The 24,330-nt window shown below is 49.6% G+C and overlaps 1 protein-coding gene across 2 annotated transcripts in view; it reads left to right on the top strand.

Moving 5' to 3' along the window:
* LOC149919873 (uncharacterized) overlaps positions 1–24,330 on the top strand; it is a 72,045-nt gene that overhangs the window by 21,554 nt on the left and 26,161 nt on the right. The window contains exon 1 of one of the 2 annotated variants that reach the window (XM_090120816.1): positions 7,494–7,573. The exons of the other annotated variant lie outside the window; for it this stretch is intronic. The gene's annotated coding sequence lies outside the window, so the exon portion shown is untranslated. Of the gene's footprint in view, positions 1–7,493; positions 7,574–24,330 lie in introns of those variants that run through there. 2 annotated transcript variants of the gene reach the window in all.

A 24,330-nucleotide genomic window follows, 5' to 3' on the forward strand; every position in this document is an offset into this window, starting at 1 on the left:
AGGTGTCTGCATCACTGCAATGGCAAACCCTGCAGGACCATACAGATTGGCTCTTCAGGACATTGGCTGACTTGCCAACTGGGTGAGGTGTAGCTTTCATAAGTTTAAAATCATTCCCCATTTTCTTATTGCTGTCAGATCCTGTAAAAAAGTCAGTCTCTCACCTGTTTGTAAGCTCCCTTCAAGTACTTTCAGCTTGGTGTTATCTACAAGCTTGGTGAGGGTACGCTTGATCCCACTGTCTATGTCATTCATGAAAATGCTGAAGAGCATTGGTCCCAAGATTGACCCCTGGGGAACACTACTCATCACCTGGCTCCACCTCAACAGAGACATTGACCTCAGCCCTCTGGCTGCAACTGATTCCATATCCACTAATTCCACAGTTTTCTCTGCCTCATCCATGCAAACTGGTCGCTGATCATTTCCCCAGCTGGCATGCTTCTGAGCTTGTCCATTAGCACCATACCATCTTAGGGACTCTTGTGCAAGTTGGGCAGGAGATTACTGGAGCTGGGAATTACCAGAGCTGCTTTGGTGGAGTGCAGTGCAGGCAGTGATGTCAGTGCTGGTCATCCTCTGAGAGTGCTGGTCCTTCCCTGGGGAAGGTGGCTGCTGTCTCCACTGAGGCCTGTCAGCTCCAGCCCCTGCCCTGGGGAAGAGAGGCAGAGTGCAGCTGCAAGTTGGGCAAGAGATGTTAATGGCAAACAGAAACGATTCAGTATAAGGTGGTGGGGGAAATGCTAACAATGTTACAAGCTGGGAGCCTGTAACAATCTTGTTAGTGAAGTAACTGCTAGTGAAATCACTTGGAGTTTTTTAGTCCTCTTTTTTTTTTTCTTTTTCTTTTTCTTTTTCCTTCCTGCCTGCCCCCTCTCTCCCCCCCTTAACCCCTCCACCGTGGACACAAAAATTCTCCAGCTTGTTATGCTGAGGTAAGCAATATTCTTCAACATCAACAGTGTCTGGGGTAAGCCAACACTTTTTCTGCTAAGAGTTAGCAGAGGAAGAAAAGCAATGCATACATTCCCTTCCTGTGCAGTACGGCAGCAGTGGTGGTCACTGGGAGTACTGCTGGCTGCCCTGGTCTATGGGTAGGCAGAGAGTGCATGGGTGTCCCAGCAGGGCAGCAGTGGCACTCAGGAATGTGTCGTTTCCCTTAATAGTAGAAGTCCATAAGATGAGAGTGTTGAGAATGAGACCCTTGAAGAGAGAAGCTGGAAGGGCTGGAACCAGTCTTTTCTTTTCCTCTGGGAGGTGGCAGAGCACGTTCTGGATAATCATTTCATGCTGCTTGGGAGTGGTGCGTAGCTTGGTTTCTCTTTAGTAGTCTTAATTGTGTGTTAAGGTGCCTAGAGCCTTATACTGGCACCTTTATTTATTTAAATACAGATGAAGAAGGCATTAAATCAATTGTTCTTTTCTCTTTGCTCTCCCTTGTCTTATCATTTCTATCAAGTACTCTTAACTGTATCAGGCTTCTGCTTTTTCAGCTGAATCAGGTACACCAAGAAAGAATCCCAGCCTTGATTTCCTACAGACTAAGGGAAGGGAAGCTGCTCTGAGGGAGCACACCTTACATTGCTGTTTGTCTTATGCTGCTGTTTCATTTATATTTCAGGGCACTTCCTAACCTTTGCTGAGCAAGGCTTCAGTCTGTTACCCCCTGCCTGCCTAACCTTCCTGCAATGCAAAAATAAACAAAGAAAAAAGCTGTGCCATATCCCATTAGTTGAGATCAAAATACAGTTCTTTTATCCCATCAGCTGCGCTGCCTTTCAGTTGGATGTGCCAAATCTATGTGACTTGCTTGCCCCATCTATTATATTAATCTCTAGGTCCTAAAGTTAGAGGTGAAACCTGGGATTCCTGGATTTTGTCATTCTCCTTTAACAGAAAGTTTGTAACTGAATGGCAAACTGTGAGTCGAGGCCCTCTCTTCTTGCCAAACTCTGTAAAAGATAATTACTGCTGGAGTTCAAGTGGTGGCATGTTTTGCAAGAGATCTAGAAGCCTAGTATGCAACCTTCCAGATAGACACTGTAATTGTGCCTATGATTACCCTCCTCCTTTTTTTTTTTTTTTTTTTTTTTGTTCCCAGCAATTTATTAAATTCACACACTGAAACCTTGTTGGAAAACTAAAATGTCATTCAAAATCTGCTTATTGTGGTGTATCAGAGAACACAGTACCTGTATTCTGATTTTGAGTTATTTGTGAAGCTTATGGACTGGTGGATTCACAAACTGAGAAGTCTGCTTATGGTAATTACGTGATGGTAGCATGATGAAGGCAGATTTGCAGGTTTCCAGAGGTGTGACTGTATGCCTGTGCTGTGCAGAAGTCAGAACAAGGGACACTTTTCATTATGGATTGGATTCCCTCTGATGGAAGTCCATAAGTTTCCTCTTAAATACTGACTATTCATTGTGGTGATATCTCCTACAGATGGATGCAGGCCTCTTTGCCTGGCCTAAATTCTATAGTGATTACCTCATTATTCTCCTAATGATGAGCTGGCAAATGCTTTTGCTTGATTTACTGGTGATGTTACAGGTGTTTGGAACACTTGTCAGTACCTTGCTACTACATGTCTAATCTTTCAAATGGTGAGGTGTTCTAGCTTCCTTTACAAAATGTCCTTCTGCATTTAACTGCCATGGGCTTTATCGCATGCACCCAAAACTTCCAGAGCTCTGCCTTGGGATGCCCCCTCCAGAAAAAACATCAGGCACTGTGTGCAGATGCTGACATCACTGGACTTTGGATAAGGAGAAATGGGTGAAGAAATAGCAAGATGGAGCAGCCTTCCAATTGCTTGTGGAACAAGGGTGGTACATCATTAACCCTGAGACAGCAGAACAGAGCCCTCATCCCACCAAGTTCCTGGGTGCAACAGTCTGCAGCACAGATTTGTGTTCTGCCTTCTGCTTCTCCTGTATTTCTCATTTTAAAGCAGAAAAGGGCGTTTGCTAGTCAAACTCTCAGAGAATGGACTTTACTAAACCCTGTGTAAGTACACTGCTGAGTTCAAACAGGGCAATTGGGCAGAGCAGGCAGGACAGGTGAGAGGTCTCTAGGCATCTCACAGCAATGGAAGAGAAACTGCTTGGAAGGAGAAGAACATCCACATTTCGCGCACATTTCTTCCCCAGTTGGGCAGAGCTCTTACTGCTCTTCTTCTGGTTGTGTTGCTAGGAGAGGAGTGCTCTGCCCTCCTTATGGCTATGAATAGCTCTCTCTTGTTTATTCAGCTCAGCTCCGCCTGCTGGTTACAACCACAACCGGCACCATCTCATTGCATGACACCACCATAAAACAATGCAACTGCAACAGGAACAATCCCTCCCTCGTCTTCCCCCCCCCCCCTCTGGCTGTGAAGGCTTATGAACACCTTTATAATGTACTGCTTCAGACCTGTCCTTTCCCTCTTCTTCTTATACTTCACAGTGCATCCCTCTGCTTCCAGCAGAAAGGTCTCTAAATACAGCTGAACGGTGCGCTCTCATCCCCAGAGACCAAGACTGAGAGCCAGGACCTGCAAATCAGGGCATTATCTCAGAAATCTGGCTTGAAATGAGTGCACGATCACTTCAGAGTCCTCTGGTATTCCAGTGTTGGAGGCTTTCGGGAACTAGAAAAGTGACTTTTCCTTTTTTAGTGAAAGCTGAGATTCTTGCATAAACCCATGAATCCAACATCAGGGACTTTAAGAAAAGGAACAGATGGTTTGAAAATTGGCAATAATGGGATTTCTGAGGTTTTCTTAAGAATATTTTATCTGAGGTCTGACCAGGAATGAAGCATCTGTGGCAATGGCATTAGGCTGCATTGACAGTGGGGAAAACTAATGGGGCTGAGTAAAAGACTCCCCAAAGTGCCGTAAAATGTGACCAAGCGCAACATTTCAAAACATGTGCTACAAGGGACAGAGGGACAGCCAAGATGCACAACCAGCTGATGCGCTGTGAGGAGGAATGTGTACGTGTGGACAAGCAGAGCCACGCCAGTTCAGAGGGGCATTTACTCGGGAACCCCTATCTTTCTGAACAACTTGTGCACTCAGCTAAGAACGAGCATGAGGTGAGGCATAGCAGCAAAGAGCAGAAGAGGTGTGAACAGTTGCTGCACAGGCACAGGTGAATCAACCCGTCTTTTTCAGCATGGTGAGCTTCCACATGTGCATATTTCCCTGGATTTCTCATCTTTCTCCACCTGGGAACTTTGTTGGGATGGAATTGGAATATCAGAGTTCCCACATGCCCATCGGGTCTGTCAGATAGCTGGGCTGCTGAACATCCAGAAATTCAGGATAGGTCAATTGCACACTGGCGAGGTGAACCGTATAGCATACAAGCACGGAAACACAATGCCTAACGAATCCCCACATTGTCAGACCTGCTGTACAGGTGATCTGCCTATGTGCCTTGCAGAGGTGTCTGGTCTACTGGGCATGCACAGGTCTGTATGGTGCAAGTGTGTGTACTCCTGCTTGGGACACAAGACAAGCACAGTACTATTGCTTTTTTACTTGATACATTTGTAGAGGAGATGAGAGATGAATGCTTCAGTGCAGTAGAACAAGGAAGCAGGTATGTATGTAAGCTAGACTATCCCACTGTCTGCCTCTTTACAGGAGCCATCTCATCACTTGAACTAGACTTGGGGTCCTATCATATAAGACAGTGTACATGCACATAGAGAAAATGTTTTATCTCTCTCCCCCCAAAGCAAACAAACAAACCCACCAAACATCATACTGTCTGAATTAATAGAAGTGCCAATAAGGGATATTGTAATTCCTACCAGGGAAATTAATCCCAGATATGAGTCAAGTAAAGCTCTTGATCTCCTGAAGCAGGATTCAGATGAATTTCAGATACCTGTGAGCAAGGTATGATGCTGCAAACCCTCGCTCGGCTGATGGCTAGTTCTGAGGATGCCCAGAGCCCTCAGGCCCATCAGCTTTGACTGTGAGACCCCTGGCTTCAGCAGATCTGCTCTGTACCTGTCCTCTTGCTTGACAAAGCTTAGCACAGCAGCAGGCGAATCCAGAAACAAAATGCTTCTGTGCCTCCAAAAGCATGCCTCCAGGATGGGCACTGTACAAAACTGTGAGGCTGATGCTTCCTGGTAAGGTGCAGCATCCAGGAGGGTTAAAGCACTCCTGGAAGATTCAGAAGCCCCAGCCTGTGCTGCTTGCTCTGCCCCTGGCATTTCCAGTCTGTGTCTCCTGTGGAAGAGCTCCAGCTTCTGAGCCGCGCCTGTTTGAGGAGAGAGGGCATGCTTACCTCTCCTGCCAAGGGAGTTGTGGCTTCCCTGGGCACACACTGGGGGTGAAGCATCTGCAGGGATCGGCACTCTGCTTGTTCTGCATTTCACCTGAGAAGACGGGGATGCCCAGGTCCCAGTCCACCCTCAGGTGACTGCTTCTGAATTTTGTCTCGCGTCTCTTTAATGTAAAATTCAGAGACAAGCACTCTGAAGGGACCTGTGTTTTCCTTCCTACGTGGAGTACCATGAGATCAATGAGATTAAACATGTGCTTACACGCTGTCCTGAATTGGGGCCATGAGGATAGCAATGGGAAAGTAAACAGAAGAGAAACGTTATGGAAATGAAGGAAGAGGGAAAATCCACCCCGCCAGGAGCAGCAGCTCTCATCAGCTGCAAGAAGACATGCTCTCATCCAGGGCTGGTTAGACTCTAGCAGCTCCAGGGGCTGGCAGAGAGGACGAAGTCATCTTCATTGAGGTACAAAAGCAGCCTAAAAAGCGAGACTGGGAGCGGCCAAGAGAGGCTGTTTCTTCTGGGTGCAGCCTTCCTAGACAAGGTGAGTTTAGCCCTGGGTTGTTTTTTCCCATTAGCAGAATGTGGATCTGAAAATGATCAGGCTTCAACCTGTGGCAGCCTGGGGAGGTTTCTTCTCCCTTAAAGGACTATATGAGAAGATGTAGAGATCCTGAACTTTTTAGGATGGCTTAAGTGGACCCCAGCCTTTATGGCACCCTGACATGACCCAGGTCTCTCATTCAGAAACAAACTGTGTTCAGCTCCTCTCAGGGCAGAGCTCTGGCACCATGAAGTGGCTTTGGTGTACAGAGCTATGGTGCCTGTGTGCACAGTTTTTCCATCCTGGCTGTGCTTCCTCCAGTCCGTTCCTCTCTCCATCTCCAGCCATTCTTGGTCACAGTCTTTATTCCTTGCTTGACCTCCATTTCTCTTTCCTAGGAAACACATCATTTGCATCTGTCCTAGTATCCAAACTCAAATTGGACCTGATTAAAATTCTTCACAGAGCAACATGGACTGATACAGAACTTCTATTATTCTATGACTCAATTAAACTTTAGAGTTTTGGGAGACTGTAGGAGCTTTGTGTTTGGGAGGTGGCTTCTCTGTTGGGCTCTTAAATTCAGAACCATGCATTCTCCCTTCTGTTGCAGATTTGCAAGATGACCTTGGTAGGTCACTTTGTCTGTCTGACTTTGTTTTACCCCTCGTTAAATTTAGATAAAAACACTTGCTCGAGTTAGTGAAGTGTCTTTGAGATCGTTGGACAAAAAAGCTATCTGGGTTGCGATTATTGTGATTATAATAATTATTTTTATTAAATGAAACCAGCTGATGCTTGTGCAACACTTCTGGGCTCCGCAGTCCTTTTCCGCTGAGCCTCACAGAAAAACCTTTTGTTGTCCCTGGACAGGGATGTGTTTTTTGAGATGGAGTTTTGTGGTTTTGTTATGAAACCTATGACAGTGGGTCATGTGGCTCCTCGCTGCGCCGACTGAACCCTCGTGAACCCGTGCACCAGGCGCACTGCTCCGTGATTCACACCGGCCACCTTCTGGTTTATCTTCTGCCGGACGGAGGGCGCGTAGGCCCGGATGGCCATGGTGCCACCAAAGGGCTCAGCCCCAGCCCGAGCTCAGGGGCGTTGCGTGGCCTGGGAGCCACTCCGATTTCCTCGCCGGGCTCCCACGGAAGCCCCAGAGAGCCGGAGGCTGGCGGTTCTCGGGGCGCGGGCCCGCACCCATCGAGAGGAGCCGTTGCTGGGACGGGGACGACGGCCGTGTGAGATGGCTCCCGCCACCTCGGGCACGTCGCGCCCACCGCCCAGCAGCTCGGCGGCGGAGCTCGCTGGGCACCGCGGCTCTCGGCCGGGCTCCCCGCGCAGGAGGGCGGCCCGGGCGGAGCGCTCCCCAGGGGCCGGGGGCCGCCGCCGGTGCGCGCGAGGCGGGGGAGGCCGCGACGCGTCCCGCCCGCCGCTGGGGCGGGGGAGGCGGCGGGAGGGGGCGCCTCGTTTGCGGCTTGTCAGCAGCCGCGGGAGGCGAGCGCCGTGCGCCAGAGCCGCTTGGCATGAATGCCTGGGCCGTACCAAGCGCCGCGGCGCCCGCGGGGGGAGGCCGCCCCGCCGCCCCGCCGCCCCGCGCAGACAATAGGCCCCGCCAGCCTTCCCCCTAAGTTGCCTTGATGCTGCCCTAGCGCCCCGCGAGCGCAGGCCGGGCCGCCGGCCGCCTCCCGCCGCCCGCCCCGCCGCCATGCCGCGCAGCGCGCCCTCCGCCTGAGGCAGGTAAGCTGCGGCCGCCGCCCGGCCCGGCCCCGGGACGCCTCCGCCGAGGCGGCCGCCGGCGGTGCGTGCCGCAGTCCGGCCCGGCGCTGCGCGGCGCGGCGCGGCGGGGGGCGGAAAGTTTTGCGGCGGGCGGGCGGCGCCGTGCCTCAGTTTCCCCCGCAGCGGCGGGGGGACGCGGGGCGCGTCACACCTGTTGGCGGCCGGGCCCGAGGAGCCACCGCGGGGTCTTTTGTCGGCGGGGCCCGGGAGGGTGGAGGGGGCGGTCCGCGCGCGGTCGCGTTTCGCGCCCCGGGTGCCGTGAATCCCGGAGGGGTTCTGCTCTCGGAAAGCCTCTCCGCGCCTCTCGGGAGGTCTGTAAGTTTGGCATCGGGTTTCGCTGGTCTGTGGTCGTTTCGGTGAAAATAAGCGACGGGCTGCGCGAATCCGTCGTCCCCGCGTCCCGACGCAGCCCGAGCTGAGCGGGAGCCGAACGGGGAGAGGGCGGGCGGCCGTGCCCCGCAGCCGGCGCCGGGAGCGGAGCCTCGCCGCCGGGGGACGCGGGGAGCGGAGGTGGGGAGGGAGACGCCGTCGTCCTGAGACCCCGCTCAATCCGGCGGGGAAGATGGAGGCTCTCGCTGCTGCTGCTGCAAAAAAAAAAAAAAACAAAAAACGTGCACGGCACAAATCTCAGCCTGCTTCTCTCGGCATCGCTGCCTCCCTCCGCAAAATAAATAAATAAGCAGCGAAAGAATCAAAGCAGAAAAGCATGGCTGGGTGTAGCGCTCTCCGCGATGCCTCCTCCATCCCGCGCTGTGCAGGCGGAAGCCCGGTGATGGAGGCGTGCGGGGAGACGCGCTCCGGGGTTTCGGGCACGGCACGGGAGAGCTCTCGGGCTGGGGTTGGAAGGTTGGAATGGGCCTCGTTGGGCAGTGAGGTGGAGACGGAGATGCTGGCCTCATGCAGCCGGACCAGTGAGGAGCTTGCGCTGCCGGCTCCAATGTTTTTGGTGTTGGTGGAAAACCAGTGGGAGAGGTGCTGGCAGGCAGGTGGGGAGCGGGGGGGATTAGGGTGGCTGATGGAGACCTGGGAGCAACTTGGAAATGAGGGGGAATTTTGAACTCAGTGAGGCGAGTGTGGGTGAGTCAGATGTGGGGCAGCAGGGCTTTGGGGTGCAGGAGGAAGCGGAGGTCTGTGTTTTGCTGCTGAGCAAGGGAAGGAAAAGCTCCTCATAAGCAGCCCGAGGGCTGGTGGCAGAGAGTGTGTGGCTTGCCTTGTCTGTGAGTGGAGTAGGGGACCTTCTGTTAGTGTGACTTGGTGAATCTCTGTTGATTATGTTGGAATCTGGTGACACCAATGACAAATCTGATGCTTCCCGAGCCTTGGTGAAATAGGCCCAGGGGTGAAGTCAAGCTTTTCACATGCACTCTACCCCTGTTCTCGGAAGCAGCAAGTTTTTGCTGATGTACCTGCATGAGTGGCATGCTGTCCCTCCGGAGGGGCAAGAGGTACATGTTATAAACATGGTTCTTGGTAGGCATGGCTCGGTTCTCTTGTTTTCCTTGGTGTAGATCAGTGCTCATTCTATCAGTGACGCACTGGTAGGATTTTACATCCAGCTTTGCACGAGAGCTGATGTGAAGTACAGGGCAGTCAACACCAAAAACCAAGATGTGCCACACTTTGGCATTTCTGTTCACTACAGCAGTCCTGAGAACGGAGCAGACACACACCGCAGACATCACACACACAAACAATGCCATAAAAATTTCATGCACATATACATGCAGAGAGCTGATCTCGGGTCAGATGTTCTCTGTGTGTCTCTTATTGAAGATGAGGAGAAAAGGAAGGCAATGCCTGCGTCTGGCAGAGAGACTGGCGTGCTGTGCACATGGACATATTGCACAAGTGCACGCTCTTCCCATCCTCTCTGGGATCACCTGCCTGGAGTGCAGCTGGGTTGGCAGTGTGGGCAAGTTCTGCCCCCAGATGGCAATTTGATGCCCTTTCTGTTCTTGCTTTGTGCCAAACAGAGACCACTAATGGGCCCCTACTTGGTGTGTTGAGAGGAGAGGCCAAGGGCTAAGCAGGCACAAAGGCAGTGGCAAGGAGCCTTGGGCAGAGCCACAGCAGGGATGCTGGGGAAGGAGCAGGGCCCTGGAGAGGGCAGTGAGGCGGCAGCACTGAAGCGAAGGCGTGAGGACATCATGTTGGGGGAGGAGAGCAGGCTGCTGTTTCCACATCATCTGAAAACTCAACCTGCTGTCAGGACAGAAGGAAGGCTTGTGCATATTTTATGTCACTTTTCTCCTTCTAGGACAACCTGCAGATCTGATCAGCGATGCACTTTAAAATCCTAGATGCGTCGATCAGTGAGGGTTACTGGAGGACAGGAATGATTCTTAGCCTTCTGTCCCTCTGCTTTGTGGATGGACGGCTCCGTCCCATGCTGCCCTTCCCCACAGAGTGCATATGCAATTAAACCTCAACTACAGCATGGGATGTGCCTGGCTGCCTGAGATGGGAACAGAAAATTGCAATGTCTCGGGGTTGGGGGGGTAGGGAGAGGAGTTGGCCATGTCTGTCACTGCCTGCAGACAGCTAAAAGGAGCCTAAATGCGCAAATTGGTATTCCTTTGAGCTGGTTGCATGTTGCTCCAGTCAGCTCCTCTCTTGTGGCTGAGATCTTCAGCAGTAGCTCAGGAGTCAGTGGGGTTGGCAGTAAACAAAACACATTTCACTCCTCCCGCTTGCATTTCGCACATTTTGGGATTGTCAGGCATGAAGGTTTGTCCTCGTCGGTTCTTCAGCGCCACTCTGATGTGGCAGAGCCTCAGTTGCTGCTGGTGCCTCCAGAGATGTGAGCCCCACGGATGCTCCCTGCCAGCACCTAAGGGTGTATGTAGGCTTCTCAGGCACAGAGGTTTTGATAAGAGCCTTGCAGACATAAACACACACATTATTCCTGTAAGCAAGCTCAATGCCCATTTTGGGGCTACTTGGGAAGCAGGTTTTTTTGCTCTGTGATGTGGACTCATGTTAGTACTCAAGTTGCTGTTGTCCCCACTTTATCCTTCACTTCTCCCATTGGAGAAAGAGCGGTCTCAAACACAGAGGTCTTGCAGAAGGTGGGTCCTGATGGTGGATAGCGTGGCAGGGTCCCACAGCATCGTGTGAACGAAGCACGCGTTTTGCACTGAGCGTGACTCACGCTGCAATAAATTTTGCTTGAGCTATGCCTAAACTCGGTGCTCTGTTGGACAATGAGTTCTGTTTTGTCCTTCCAGCACAAAGCAGCACAACTTGCCAGTGACATGGACTGTACATGTATTCCCATAACAACAGTATTACAAACATATGGGGAACCTGGTAGAGCAACTGCCGTCCGTGTCTCCATGCAAAACAAGGAGTTGGTTAACAAAAACTCAAGTGTCTGAAGCTGTATCTCCCCAGACTGTGATCTCATCAGATTTCCCAAGCAAACCACAACCTGGTCACTGCTTGGATCACGGACTTGGGGGCGGGGGGAAGGCAGCTTGCAGGAATCGCTATTTGTGATTCAGCCCGCTTCCCTCTGACTCAGTGCTGAACCATTCCTCAGTAGGGTATTTGGGGATAGTGTGCTTAGAACATTGCGCATCAGTTTAGTTCTTGGAAGTTGTGCAGCGCCTGGGTTTGCTTACAACTGAGCTTGCCTCAGCATCTTTCAGAAGAAACGTAAAAACAAAACTGTGAAAACTACTTCTGGCTGTTGAAGACTCCACAGTAATTTTTGCAAGCGAAGGAGGGGGGTGGTCGTAGCCCTGGGCGCTTTGCCAGGTTCCAGCTCAGGAAATTGCAGTCTATCTAGGTAAAACTCCCCTATAGTTTAAATGAAAAAGGTATTCTTCTCTTACTGTCTTACACTGTGAGTGCTGTGTTTCTTGGGAGCCTGGAACAGATAGTACACTGGAGGCAGAGAAGTGGTTACGGCTGCTTGCTGGGAAATTTTTATGCAGAACCTGGGCCTTTTTTGCATTTTTGAGACGCTTCTAATTGCAAAATGCTGTATGCACTTCAGGTTATTAGAAGGCTTGGCTGAACGTGGATCAATGTGCAAAGCATGAGGCAGTATGCTGGGTGCTGTTTGCACAACGGGCAGGCAGACAGCAAATGCATGTTTTTCCTATGGCAGAAAAACAAGGAGCGTGTTTTTAGTCTGCATCTGTGAGCTGGATTTTGTATGTTTAGCAGCAGTTGCTTTTGTAAGCTGCTGCTAAAGCACGTAACTGGCCGTGTGCAATTGCAGTAATGGAATGTGAAAATGCAGCTACACACAGACCTGTAATCTTGCATGCAAAATACGGCTGGTCTAGTTCTCCAGGTACAAAAAATGGCCTAAGACCGTACTTGCCTTTCCATTTAACTGCGCTCACCTGCACTTTTCAGGTGGCAGCTGTGTATATGGAGTGCTGGATGATTATCCTTGCTATTTTTGCTCTGAGGAGGAGGAAATTAAATCATTACTGGTGGTCTGGATAGTCCATGTGTCATGGCAAGCACAGGATGGAGCTCTGGGGAGTGACAGTGATAATTTCATAACTCTGAAATCCTGAGGAAATGCGTAAAAATGGGAGAAGAGCGAAGCGGTGACCTTCCCTTCACAATATGCATTCGTTGTATTAACCATCGAGTCAGTTAATGATGCCAGGATCTGGCTTTGCCTTCTGCCATATCCCATGCTCCCAAGGCTCCCTAGAACAGCAGTATTTCAGCCACAGATGGATGCAGGGCTACATATCGGACCGGCACAGGGCAGCACACACGTGAGCATGGCGCATCCTAGTCCAGGTTCAGCAGGCGCTGGCGAGGTGGCGTTGGCTCACTGATGAGTAGCTCACTTTCTCTGCCACTTCACTCTGCAGCTTCTCTGGTGACACCGATAACAAAGGGCTGCTCAGTGGTAGGTGATATGGATCTCTACAGCTGAATGGAGCCCACTAAACCTGAGTCACCGGCACTTCTCGTTAGCACTGGAGCTTGGGTGTCACCATCCAGACCCTGGCTGGGGTGAGTTTGGATAGTGTGCCGAGTGAGAAGGCTGCGCCTTTGCTATGGAATCAGGAAGCAGGAGTTTGTTCCTGAAAAACATGATGATGTTTTAGGGTTATGCCCATCTTGCTGTCTTGCCATCCTGGGTCCTTGACTGCAGACGCTTCCATTTTGCATGATGCTTGTTGTAATTGAATCTATCGATGTATATTTAATACACTTGGCACCACAGTTCGTAACTAGGCACTGCTTCCCAGCCTTCTGTCACTTGCTTTCACAATTACCATCTTCAAGTCGCAGCGGATGCTGCCGCTCGGCTCTTTGTCCCATTGTCATGCTGGCTTTGAGGACCCGCGTGTGGCAGCCTCCCCATGTAGTCCCGTCCCTGGGCCTGGGTGTCAGCAGGTGTTCCAGAGCTTGGTTAACAGGACAGAGATCTGTTGGGTTTTATTCTCCTCTATGGTTTGCTGAGTGTGATCACCGGCGAGTCCTTTAACCTTGGCTGGCCTCGGCTGACTTATCTACTCCAGAAAGGTGTTGTAAGGCTTAATTATTGCTAGCTCTTCAGAGACCTGAGGGGGAAAAAATGCATTTTATTCAGAAACGTCTCTGACCTCTCTGGCCTCTCTGAGCCATCTTGGTGGTGCTAGGAGGTAGTCTCTGTACTCCCTTAATAATGTTTCTTCAATTTTTCATCTGTACATTCACCCACTCTCTCAGCTGCATGTAAAAATGCCAGGCTGTCTGAAGTCATGGAAATATTTTTATAGTCTTGACAGCCACGACAACCATTCCTCCTCAGTGGTAAACAAACAAGGTGCACAACCCGCCATTAACATCAGTTTATAGCTGAGGGACCTTGGTCACTCACTGAGGGGGGAATTCTAGACAGCTCCTGAGCATGCAAGTCATGAAGGAGCACTGCCTGGGGTTAAGAGAGCACCTGATCCTGTGGGCTCTTGTGTAGAGTGGGTGACTGGGAAGCTCTGTTTGCCTGTGTGCATACAGGAGAGCAAACAGGCACAGGGTATCTGGTTTATTCAGGGCTCTTGCATATCATGTTTGACTCAGGTGTATGTGACTTTAGGGGTTTGATGTTTATTTGCGTGCACAGAAAGCCAGTTTTCTGCAGTAGCAGCTGAAACATTAAGGTGGTACAAATAAAGCTGGATAAATATTAGACCCTCTAGAAGGAAACAAACAAACAAACAAACAACCTCCGCAAATGAAAGGTGGCGGTGTGCACTGTAGGAGCAGAGCCCCTGTTACTCTTCCTTGTGAGCTGCTGGGGTAGGTGAGCAGCTGGACCTGTGCCGTAGTGTCCTGTCCCTGCTGATGATTATCCAAAACAGCTGCCACTTGTTTTGGTACATTCTAGGCTAATTCACTCCAAGTACCTCTAAATTTGGATCTCTGGAGATCGAGTGTTGGTGAAGAAGAGCAGATGTGACTCCTTTAGCTACTTTATTTTGGTTGATCTCTCATTCTTCTCTCAAGCCATCTTCCTACCATCTCTGGGTAGTGATTTCTCTCTGCTGTGCTCCAGAGGAGAAAGTCGGGGTTGTTCTTCACCTGTGTCTCTGACAGGAGTGTTTAAGTAGGAAGCTAAGCCTTTTTCTGCCATCTCATTCATCCACTGCATCCCTCAGCCTCTGCACCTTAGCTCCTCCATTCTTAAAATGAGGATGACAGTCTTCTCTCTGCCGTCACAAAATCTTTGAGAGATAGGGAGAAAAAAGCTCAAGGCTTTCTTCCTTCTCAGGGAGACCATAAATCCTTCTCTCACTCTTCCTCTCCCTCCCTTCTCTCTCCTATTTTCCTCTCATTTTAAGAGTTCTTATTATATTCTGTCCCTCTAGGTCTCCTCTACTTCCACCGCTCTGGCAATCTGTTTCTCTCTGCTGTTTCCACATCCCCTTCTATTTGCAGCTCCCTTCCTTCTGTTCATGTCATTTTATTCTCTCACCCTGTATCTCCTACCCTCCCCCATTATTCATGTGCCACACTCTTCATTTCTACTCTCTCCTGTTGATTCTCCTGGATCCCTCCCTTGTGAGTCTCTCCACCTTGGACCTCTTTTTGCTTTCCTCTGCTGCCTGTCCTCATAGCTTCGCTGCATGGGAGCTGCTGACTGTGCCTGCAGGCCAGGCTAGCAAGGGCTGAGGGAAAACGACAACACATGGGATCAGCCTGACAGCCTGAAGTCTGTCGTCTCACATTTTGCCTCCTCGTGTCCCTGTACCTCCTTGGACGCAGCCTCGTGGCTTGCTCTGGACCTGGCTGCTTGTTCTACTCCCACACTCCCTGCCATCCCCTGGCTTTTTGTGATCTACCTGGCTATGGTACAGCACCTCCTCTGGCTATCACCTGGATATATCTGTGCTTGTCACAGGCAGAGCGACAGCCCCTGCACAGAGGAGCTCTTTTCCAGGGTGGGCTGCAGTGGTGCAGCAGGCTGATGGGAGTGCTGGCCGGGTCAAGGCTCCTGGCAGCAAAGCATCAAGAGGTCACACAGATGGCCATGTGTTCAAGTTCAGCCAGTGTCTGTCAGGACAGGACACGGTGACTTTCTCCTCCATTTCTGAGTAACACCACATTTGTCCCTGCCAGGCATGACTCAGTCCTAGGCTAATAGAAGTCACAGGCTTTGGCTCTACTACCCAAACAGTTCCTGATTTCCCTCTTCTGTCTCTGCCGCAGACTGACCTTGCATCCATCCTTCATGCCCTATCCAAGGTGCCATATATCCTTTTCAGTTTTTCTCACAGCTGTTTCTTCCCCCTCTGTACTTGCTTCACCAGTTTTACCTGGTCCTTCCCTCCAGCTTTGACTCTGGGATAGGTCTCTCCCCAAACTCTTACCGTCATGTTCTTCAGCCTTGTTTGCCTCCCCATCTAGCTTCCTTGTCTCCCTGGTCATGCTATCTACCGGAGAGAAGGGAGAAGGGACATTGAGACAGCAGTTCAGAGAGCAGAGGTGGAATGCAGAGTGTTACTGGGTCAGTGTCCATTGCTTGCTAGTGGCTTTCATCTCTCCCAGATGTGTGGTATTAATGACACAGCAAAAGTCACTTCTCCCAGAACAGTGATTTTCCCATTGCTTCTACTTCACTATCAGCAAGCTCCTGAAAGGTTAATGAAGTCCTACAATGCAAAGAGAAAAAGCACATCTTCCCATGTTTTGCATAAATTAATCCTGTAGATGATGGAGCAGCCCGTGTACAGGGCACAAAACATGTGGTCCTATCCTTGAGTCTCACACCCAAAATGCAGCCCCTTGAAGTGCCATGTAGGTGGCCTGCTCGCTCCTCTCCTTGTCATCAGCTTGGGTCAAACCTGGGGAAAAAGCCATGGCCCTCTTACTCATCTCAATGCATGTTTCATTGCATCTCATGGGACTGGGGAGGAGTGCCTAGGAGTATCCACAAACCTCCCCTGCCTCCCATTGCAGTGGATCCTTTCTTCTCACAGATCCTCTTTAGAAAATGCCCTGTATCAGGTTTCAGGCCCACTGGATTTTTCTCTGTCTGAGAAGGATGGAAAAAATCATTCAATTGGTTTTGAATCACATGAGTGGGAGCAGGAACCAACCCCAGAAGATAAGTGCTCTGACCTTTACCTCGCTCGGATAACTGAAAATGATAACAAATAAATACATCTTGTTTCTAAGCTAGACTTAGGGATGTGTTCCTGCCGGATGCTGCAGGAGCCAGAGCCAGGGCTCTTATGAGGGCTGGGAATTCAAAACAGGCAATTGCTGCAGTAAGCAGCAGCCCCTTCACTTTCCTTTTAAAAATGCAGCTGGTCCCAACCCAGACATTTGAGATGGAAGGGGACAGGGCCAGTGTCCCATCTCACTTGCCGTTCTGCTGCTGGGACCCTGGGTGTTTTTCTGGACTGGCACTGTCAGAGACCGTCATCTTCTGCAGCTGCCCCATAGGAAGTGCCGTGGAGATGGTCTCTCTGCAGGAGAGTGGTGACAGGAGGTATTTGTTTGTGAGGTCCTGTGGTGCAGTGTGCAGCTCAGGCACTGACAAGAGACAGCCTGTATCCTGAAGGACTTCTTGTAGTCCAAAATTTGGGCATTCTTGGTGCTTTCTGTAGTGGTTGTGACTTGATGTTCCTCCACCAGGGTGTTGCTTCCCTTCCTTCCTCTGTTACTCAGGGAGCTTGTTTGCTTGGTTTCTGCCATCCAAACCACTGGCAGCTGAAGAGAGTCCTGTATGCAGAGCTTGGGGAGGACGTTAGGAGGTTCCTGGCACTCAGTCAGCATAAAGCATCTTATTTATTGGTGTTTTCTGCTCAGGTGGGATGCATTTCTGTTCTCAAGCTCCTGAATTTCTCCCCTTTAACCATTCAGAGAGACCCCTTTGGCCCAGCGTGTGCTTCTGCCTGATGATGTATCCACCATTCCCTTGCTCAGACTTTGGGTTCAACGGTTGTGTTTCTGTTAGAAGATCTCCAATCCACTCCTTTCCTCAAGAAACCCAAATAAATGTGTGATTCGATGGGCCGCTGGCTGCTCTGTTGCAGCATGTGGAAGCATGTGCGTTTCCAGTATGCAATCTGATATGCGTATGGATGATTGCATTTGTAGTCTGCTGGTGTATCTGGGCCAGAGGAGGTAGCACGGGAGGCCTGGGCAGCTGGGAAGAAAGGAATGACAGGACTGCCAGGGGAGGGAGGAGTGAACTCTGGGGCTGCGATGGGAGTGGGTAACAACAAGTGGAAGGGGGGGGATCAGATTTAGGAGCCATGTTGCTCACTGAAGAAAATGGCAGAAGTAGAATATTGTTTGCAGAGGATTCCTGTGTGTGATGCATGATGTGCCACACAAAGAAATGGCACTTCTCTGGAAATGCCTCAGGCAGCTGGAGGGTCTGCTCCTGGAGGTGTTGTTACCGGGTTAGGCTGGTGTAGGGAATCCTGCTGGCCTCCCCTCTGACAGGCTTTGGGAAAGAGAAGCCTGTTCGGGAGGCGTGTGGAAGGGAAGGGGGGGAGCTGTGACTCACCAGGGAACAATGATCATGTGAGGACAAAAGGGCAGGCTGGAAGAAGACCTGAAGACAATGGCACATTCCTGGTGTCAGCGGCTTTGGCTTTGGGGTTCGGGCTTGAAGTGGAAGAAAACATTAAAGAAAGAAGTGTTTAGGAGCAATAAAGGGAGCTGGTGAAAGAAAGCCGACAGGAAAGAGAAAGCAGGTTTTACTGCGTGCAGAGTTGTTCTGCACCTTGAAGCAGATCTTGGAAATCTTGAAGAAGCTGGAAGAAAGGGTGCGAGGGAAGGAGTGATCTGTGTGGTGAATGCAGTGGACTGTTCTGTACTATACTGTACTATGTCAGTTTGCAGCCTCAGTGGCTGTGACAGGCTGAGCAGAGATGCTGAGTTGCTCTGGGAGTGCGGGGATGGGAGGCCATGTATGTTTGTGATGTTAGTAGCACAGACAAGTGGGGCTGAAGATCTGAGTCCTACCTTGCATTTGCAGGATGTCCAATTACTTCAAAAGGTGCTTTTCAGTAAGTGGCTTTCTTCTTTCAGTCAGTGTGAAGCTGAAATCATCAAATAATGCAGGAGAAAATCATGCCACTGTTGCAAAAAAACATCTTTTGGGTGAAAAGCAACAGTTGAATTCCTGTTTGACTTAATCCCTAAGCTAACCAGATAAAAATCCAGTACTCAAATGTTTTGTTTTTAAGCTTTGTCTTACCACTGGTTCAACCCAATTGGCATTAGGCGGGGAAAACCGCGCTGCCTGCCTGCTACTGTTTCCATCAACCAAAGGCAGGTCTAAGTGGTAGTTTTGCTAACAGCTGCTTTGACTTGGTGTCTCTTTACCTGAGAGTCTCAGTGCTGAGTTGGTGCAGAAATTCTGAGACTAGGGCAGAGGAGGAGAAGCTGCAACATAAACACGGCCTGACAGGCTGTCCTTTATTTTTTCTGAGTGCAGTGAGAAGTCGGCTCTGTTAAAACCAGCCAGGCTCTAAGCGGAGTGAGCCTGGGAGAACAGGAGCTCCATTTGCCAGTCAGCTGCTTCCCTCGGCCGTGCTGTGAGGTGCACTGAGCCTCTGTTACCAAACGCTTGGGATGTAATTTCTAACCACACACAGCATCGATGCAAAAAAAAAAAAAAAGGTGACTGGGACTGGGTGAGGTGATTGATAGGTTTTCCTGAACTGGACCGTGATGGTATATGGCTCTGTTATAATGTGTCCTTTAGAGCAGGTGGTGACTTGGTCCAGCCAGTGGGAATGCCACCGGAGAGCATTGCTGTACCTTGGGAAGAGCCCTGAGGTGTGGGACTTGGGTTCCAACAGGGTTTCTCTGCTGGGGAGGGACAGTTTATATGAAAAGCCAAGTGCTGGTGAGTCCAGGAGCGATACAATCACCCCTGGATTTTTTTTGCGTGCGTGAACTCCTAGAAGTCATCTATGTTGGTATAAATGAGATCATTTGGCCTAATTAGTTCCAAGCTTAATTAGCAGTAATTATCCCAACATGGGAGTAATACCCGAGTAGGAAGTACTGAGTCCTCGATTAGATAGATCTCTAATTGGTGTTACAATATTGTAATTAAAGCATGCTTATACGCCTCTGCCTCTACAAGTGATTTGTTTTATGTCTGATTAAACAGGGAGTCCGGCAGCCTCGAGGAGGCCAGGACATCACCGCTGATTGAAACACTGTATTATTCTTTGTTATAGGAAAGAGATGATGAATCACATCCACTAGAAAACACTGTGGGCCAAATTAATCCTTAGAGTAATTGCTGCTGGAGTTGGGGAAATTGCAACAGGGGTGAATTTGGCCTCGAGAACATAAGCTCTATCTGTATATCACACAGTTAAACAAATACTCATTTGAATGTGCAGTCTGGCAATTACACAATCAGACAAATGCAAGTAACTTAATCTGCATTTGCAATCACTGTATTGCACGGGTGAGCTTATTTCACAGCCGTCGCTGCGAGAGGGCCTGCTCTGCTCAGGTGCTGCAGTCGTCTGGATAGGAACGCTTCACCCTGGGGCCTGCAGCAGTTCAGATGGCTGCCACAGGGTGCTGTGTCCGTGCTGCAGGGAGCCAAAGGTGCCTGGGGGGTCCTTGAGAGCGCCTTGCTGGCCGGCAGAGGGTCTCCATCCTTCAGCATTAGCGCCTCTAATCTGGCCGGTTCCTAGCAGCAACCCTTTGGGGGAGCAGGTAATCCTACAGTTTGAAGAAGTTAAAGAAGAAGAGAGCGAAACGGGAGCCTTCTGAAATTAGTCAGCTTCAAAGCATGAAAGCTTCCTATGTCTTTTTAAGAAACCACCTCCTTAGAACTTGGCAAGTGCAGCGCTTTATTACTTATCTCTTTGCTACATGAGTGGGCGACTGTACTTCCTGATTCGGCTCTTCGATATAGAGAGATCAGCAGCAGAGGTCTGCAGGGGACAGCGACTCCTCGCCTACAGAAACTAACAAATAAGAATCGAGATGCGTGCATCTTCTGGCTGCCACAGAAGTCCGGGCATATTAGACTCGTAGCCAAAGGCAGACATGCAAACAGCTCTTTACCAGCTGTTTCCATGTTACAGTTGCAGTAACTGAGGCACAAATCGGTTACTCGTCTTGCTGGAGTTTGTGATGTGTACAGCATGCAGCAGGTCTCATCACCTCTGCTACACTCACTTTTCAAAAGGGGAGAGTCCAAAAGGAGAGAGATGAGCAGGGCAATCAAATGCACCGCATTCTGTTAAAGCAGCGTTAGGGATAAGAACTGAAACAAGCCATGTACGGGAATTCAAAAGCAAGGGGTTTCCATAGCAGCATTGCTTGGCCATATTGTATATACACTATTTTGCATTGCTCTCATGATATCAAAGGCATGGTCTAATATCTGTGCGTGCAATATGTCTGAATCAGAGTTGCTATGAAACTTAAGGCTGAATTACACCGCGGAGGCATATTCTTGTGCAGTGCTGGGAGGAAATAACAGAATGAGGTTTTGTTAAGATTTTTCTCTGGTGATACATTTTTCTTAGAGAACTGCTGATTTGCCAAAGCTGCTGCTATTTTCGGGAAACGTTGGTTCTGGTTTTGTATCCCATCTTGGAAAAAAAGAAAAGTGGAGAAAAGTTTCGAAACTTCAGATGCCCCGGAGTTTGAAAGTTCTCAATATTGTAATTCTGTCCTTCAGAATGATCAGTTCTTTTTAAGTAAATTGCTACAAAATATGTCTAAGTTTGAAGTAAAGTGCTTCAAGAAGATAAAATGAAATCTTGCCTTTGATTCATTTGATCACAGTTTCTGGGTATACGTTGTGAAAGCATTTTTTCCCCTTAATTAGGTATGGAACAATGGTTTGAAATCTCTGAAAGTTTCAAAGGAAGAGAAAGCCTTCCCTTCACTCCATTCAGCAGGTGAGGAGATCCCAGGCAGGGGAGCTGCTGCCTCTCCCTGCTGGGTGCCCCACACCTTCCCAGCTCTGTGTGCGCTGCAGGCATTGGGCTCCTCTGTGCAGCACAGATCTTCCCTGTGCTCAGCACCGCTCACAGCATCTTATCCATCCTCTGAAACTCTTGAGGGCACAAGGAGGGATGTTCCACCCAGGATTGAAAGGAGCACTCCAGCGCTCCTGGAAAAGCCCTGTGAGTTGGTTCAGCATCATCCTTTCTGCTGGCTGCAGAGTTCCCTCGCTGTCAGCATTCCCAAATGCTCATGGAGCTTGCATGCCAATGTCTCCTTTCGTCTTGTAGCCTGCATGCTGATGTCTGCTCCCTGATGTTGGAATTGCCAAGCTTTTGCTTGTGCCTGAAGAGTTCAGGCTTGCTTTACCTTGCGTTGAAGCCATTCTTGTTTAGGGAAGAGACAGCAAGAAGGGGTGTGGGATAGAGGAGAAAAGATGACAGCTTGTTTTTGCTATATGGCAGTGACAGATGCCGGGTAATAGACAGAGGCAAACTGACAAACATCTGAATGAGTGGAAGAGACTCCTAACCCAAAGGGAGGAGTTGTGGTTTAGGTTAAAGCCACAAAGGAAGTGAAGGAGGTTACCACTTTCCTGTCTGTGGGCAGGAGGTTCTCCTTGTGATCATTTGAAGGCTTAGCTGTAGCTCGTTCTTCCCTAGGAACATGCTCATCCGTGTACTTCTTGAAAAGCATTCGATCTGGCTTCTGATCTCGGGAGTGCCAAACATCCCCTTTATCCACAGAAGTCAGCAGGAGCCGAGAGTTAAAGAACTGGAAATCGCAGCCTAATTTATGGAGCCAGATTTTTTCAAGCGCATTGTTCAGCCACATGTTTTGTGTGGTGCTAGGGCGTGTAGTACATTTCTCCTTGCCTCCTCCCCTAGCGGGTTCCACTCGGATGTTTTGTTTTGAGTATCGGTACCCTGGGGGCTGCTGGCTGGCTGGCTGCGGGCTGTAGCTGTCTTGTCCCTGAGCAAGTTGTGCAGCCTGATCCGGCACTCCCGTGTGCTGGTGTGGGGCAGACTGAATGCCATCGGGTACCTACCAGCGTGGCCTGTGATCAATATTTCCCTTGATTTTCACGGCGTGCCTTACTTTTAAAGACTCGCACAGGTTCCATCTGTACGTGGCGGAGAAGTTTGTTGTCTCAGTTCAATGGTTTTGCTGCTTGCCTGTGAGGAGAGCAGCTGGTTAAGCCTGGTGTGCTGCAGGAGGCATGCCTAGAGGGAGATGAAAGAGAACAGGACTGCCCTTACAAGAAAGCAGACCTTATCCTGAGCCTGAGCATGGGCATGAGAGCTGGCTGTCTTAACCCAAGCTATCAGCTGGCTTCTGCACAGTGAGAAGCCCTGTCAGTGACAACGACTTCAGTTTGTGCTGCCAGGACCTTCTGATCACTGTACATGAGAAGAGCATCTGAAAGGTGCTCTCTGAAGAGCCATTATGTATTCTGTGGTCTCTAACCTTCCATTAGCAGATCACCTTAGCCCCTAACCCTGTCACTGGGATGCGGCGGAGTCATTTCATCTACAAGGTGTGAAAATCATATTTGACCATGAGAGGGTTGTTGCTCTGTCAGGTGCACTACAGTCTCTATTTGTTTGTTTGTTTTCTAGAAAAAGACTTTGTTAGAACTACAGGATATCATTAAAGATTTATATGTGGCAAATGCATCCTTTTTTTTTTTTCTTTTTTTTTTTTTTTGCAGAGCGTTTCATTTTAGAGACCTTCACAGTATTCATTTCAAGTAGAATTTCCTCCTCTGTTTTAAAAAATTTCCTTTGCCTATGGATTTTTGCTTTACTCACTGTGTGCAGTGGTTTCCCCAGACTACACTATTAAGCCGAGGTTCCTTGCTGACAGCTTTGAGGGACTGCTTTTGAAGCCAGAAAGTCAATTTGCTGTGTCCTGAGCTGTCACCCGGCATTGCATCCTTCCTGCTCCAGGTTGTATTCTGGCATCTAACAGAGCTGTGGGTTTGCCTTCGACTTGTGCTGATGTGTCCCCAGACGGTTTCGGCAGTAGCCCAGAGCTTGAAGTGGGAGGTGTTTGTTTGAACTGATGTGCACCAGCCCTCGTCGTGCCCTGCAATGAGGCCCCAGACCACTGTTCTGCTGGCAGGGAAAGAGCTCTGTGATGGCTAGCTGAGATGGGGGATTCAGCCATCTTCTGGTGGCTCGTGCTTGTCAGACATTGGAGGGCTGGTTCAGAGCTTCAAGCATCTGGCTGATGGTATTTGGCTCTGTTTACTGTAGTGCTGTAGCCTTAGGGCCACAGAAAGTGCAGCTTTATTGAAATCATTGGAGTTGTGCTTGCTTATGGCAGCAGGCAACTGGGGACATGTTTTTTTGGAGCATGTTGCCAGGAACATAAACCCTTTTCTTTGGGAGATGCTTTGTAAGGATGTGAGTGCCTCATGTGAGTGCCTGGGAAACATTGTCCTAATGGAAACAAGATGCAAAAACGATTGGGTCTCAGAACAACTGTTATTTCTCCCCTACATTTGTGACTTACTATGTCTGCCTTCTGAAGGTCCTGTACAATATATGCACCACTGAAAACTGGGATGCCATGAGGGATGCAGCAGCCTCTGTGTGTGGGGAGATAGTGAACCAGGGAAGGAAGTGAGCTGACTTGCATGGGACCAGGGCAGGCAGCAGTTGTGTCAACTGGGCCAAGTGGCAGCAGTCTTTGTTGTAGTCTCATTCTTAAGCTGAAGGTATCTGTGCTTCAAGGTTCAAATGCTTACAAGAGATTCGTGCTACGCCCTTTAATGTTGGATACTTATATAAAAGCAATTACCAAAAATGCAAGTGGTTCTTGAAAACAATGTGGCCAGAGTATTACCTGCAGTCCTCGTTTGCTGGCTGGACTTCTGGCATTCATTTTGTTGCAGCCTATGAGAAAGGACAGGCACAAGGACTGCAGGAACAGCCCATGTTGCAGGCAGCTGTATCCCATGAAGGTAACATTAGCTAGGCAGGTCCCCTCTGCAGCACCATCTCACTCGTTAAATAGATGCTCTGAGATATAAAGATGTAGACAGAAAAGAAACATGCTGTTCTAGGTGTCTCTCAGGATCTGCAAGGCAGGTATTGTGAGCAGATGCATCCATACAAGGGAATAAACAGACATAATTTAAAAGAAGCTGGCAGATTTTGTGCTCAGATGGACTAGGAACTTTCACACAGTCTGTTCTTGCGGTTCAGCTGTGGGAGGCCAACACCTTCAACAGAGAGTGACTAGCAAAACGTTTGGACAGAAGTATGTCCAGTCATGACATCTGTTGCTAAAGTAGTCCAAGT

The sequence above is a fragment of the Phasianus colchicus genome, chromosome 1 (assembly GCF_987193195.1).
Source record: "Phasianus colchicus chromosome 1, bPhaCol1.hap1.1, whole genome shotgun sequence".
In the NCBI taxonomy this organism is placed as follows: domain Eukaryota; kingdom Metazoa; phylum Chordata; class Aves; order Galliformes; family Phasianidae; genus Phasianus; species Phasianus colchicus.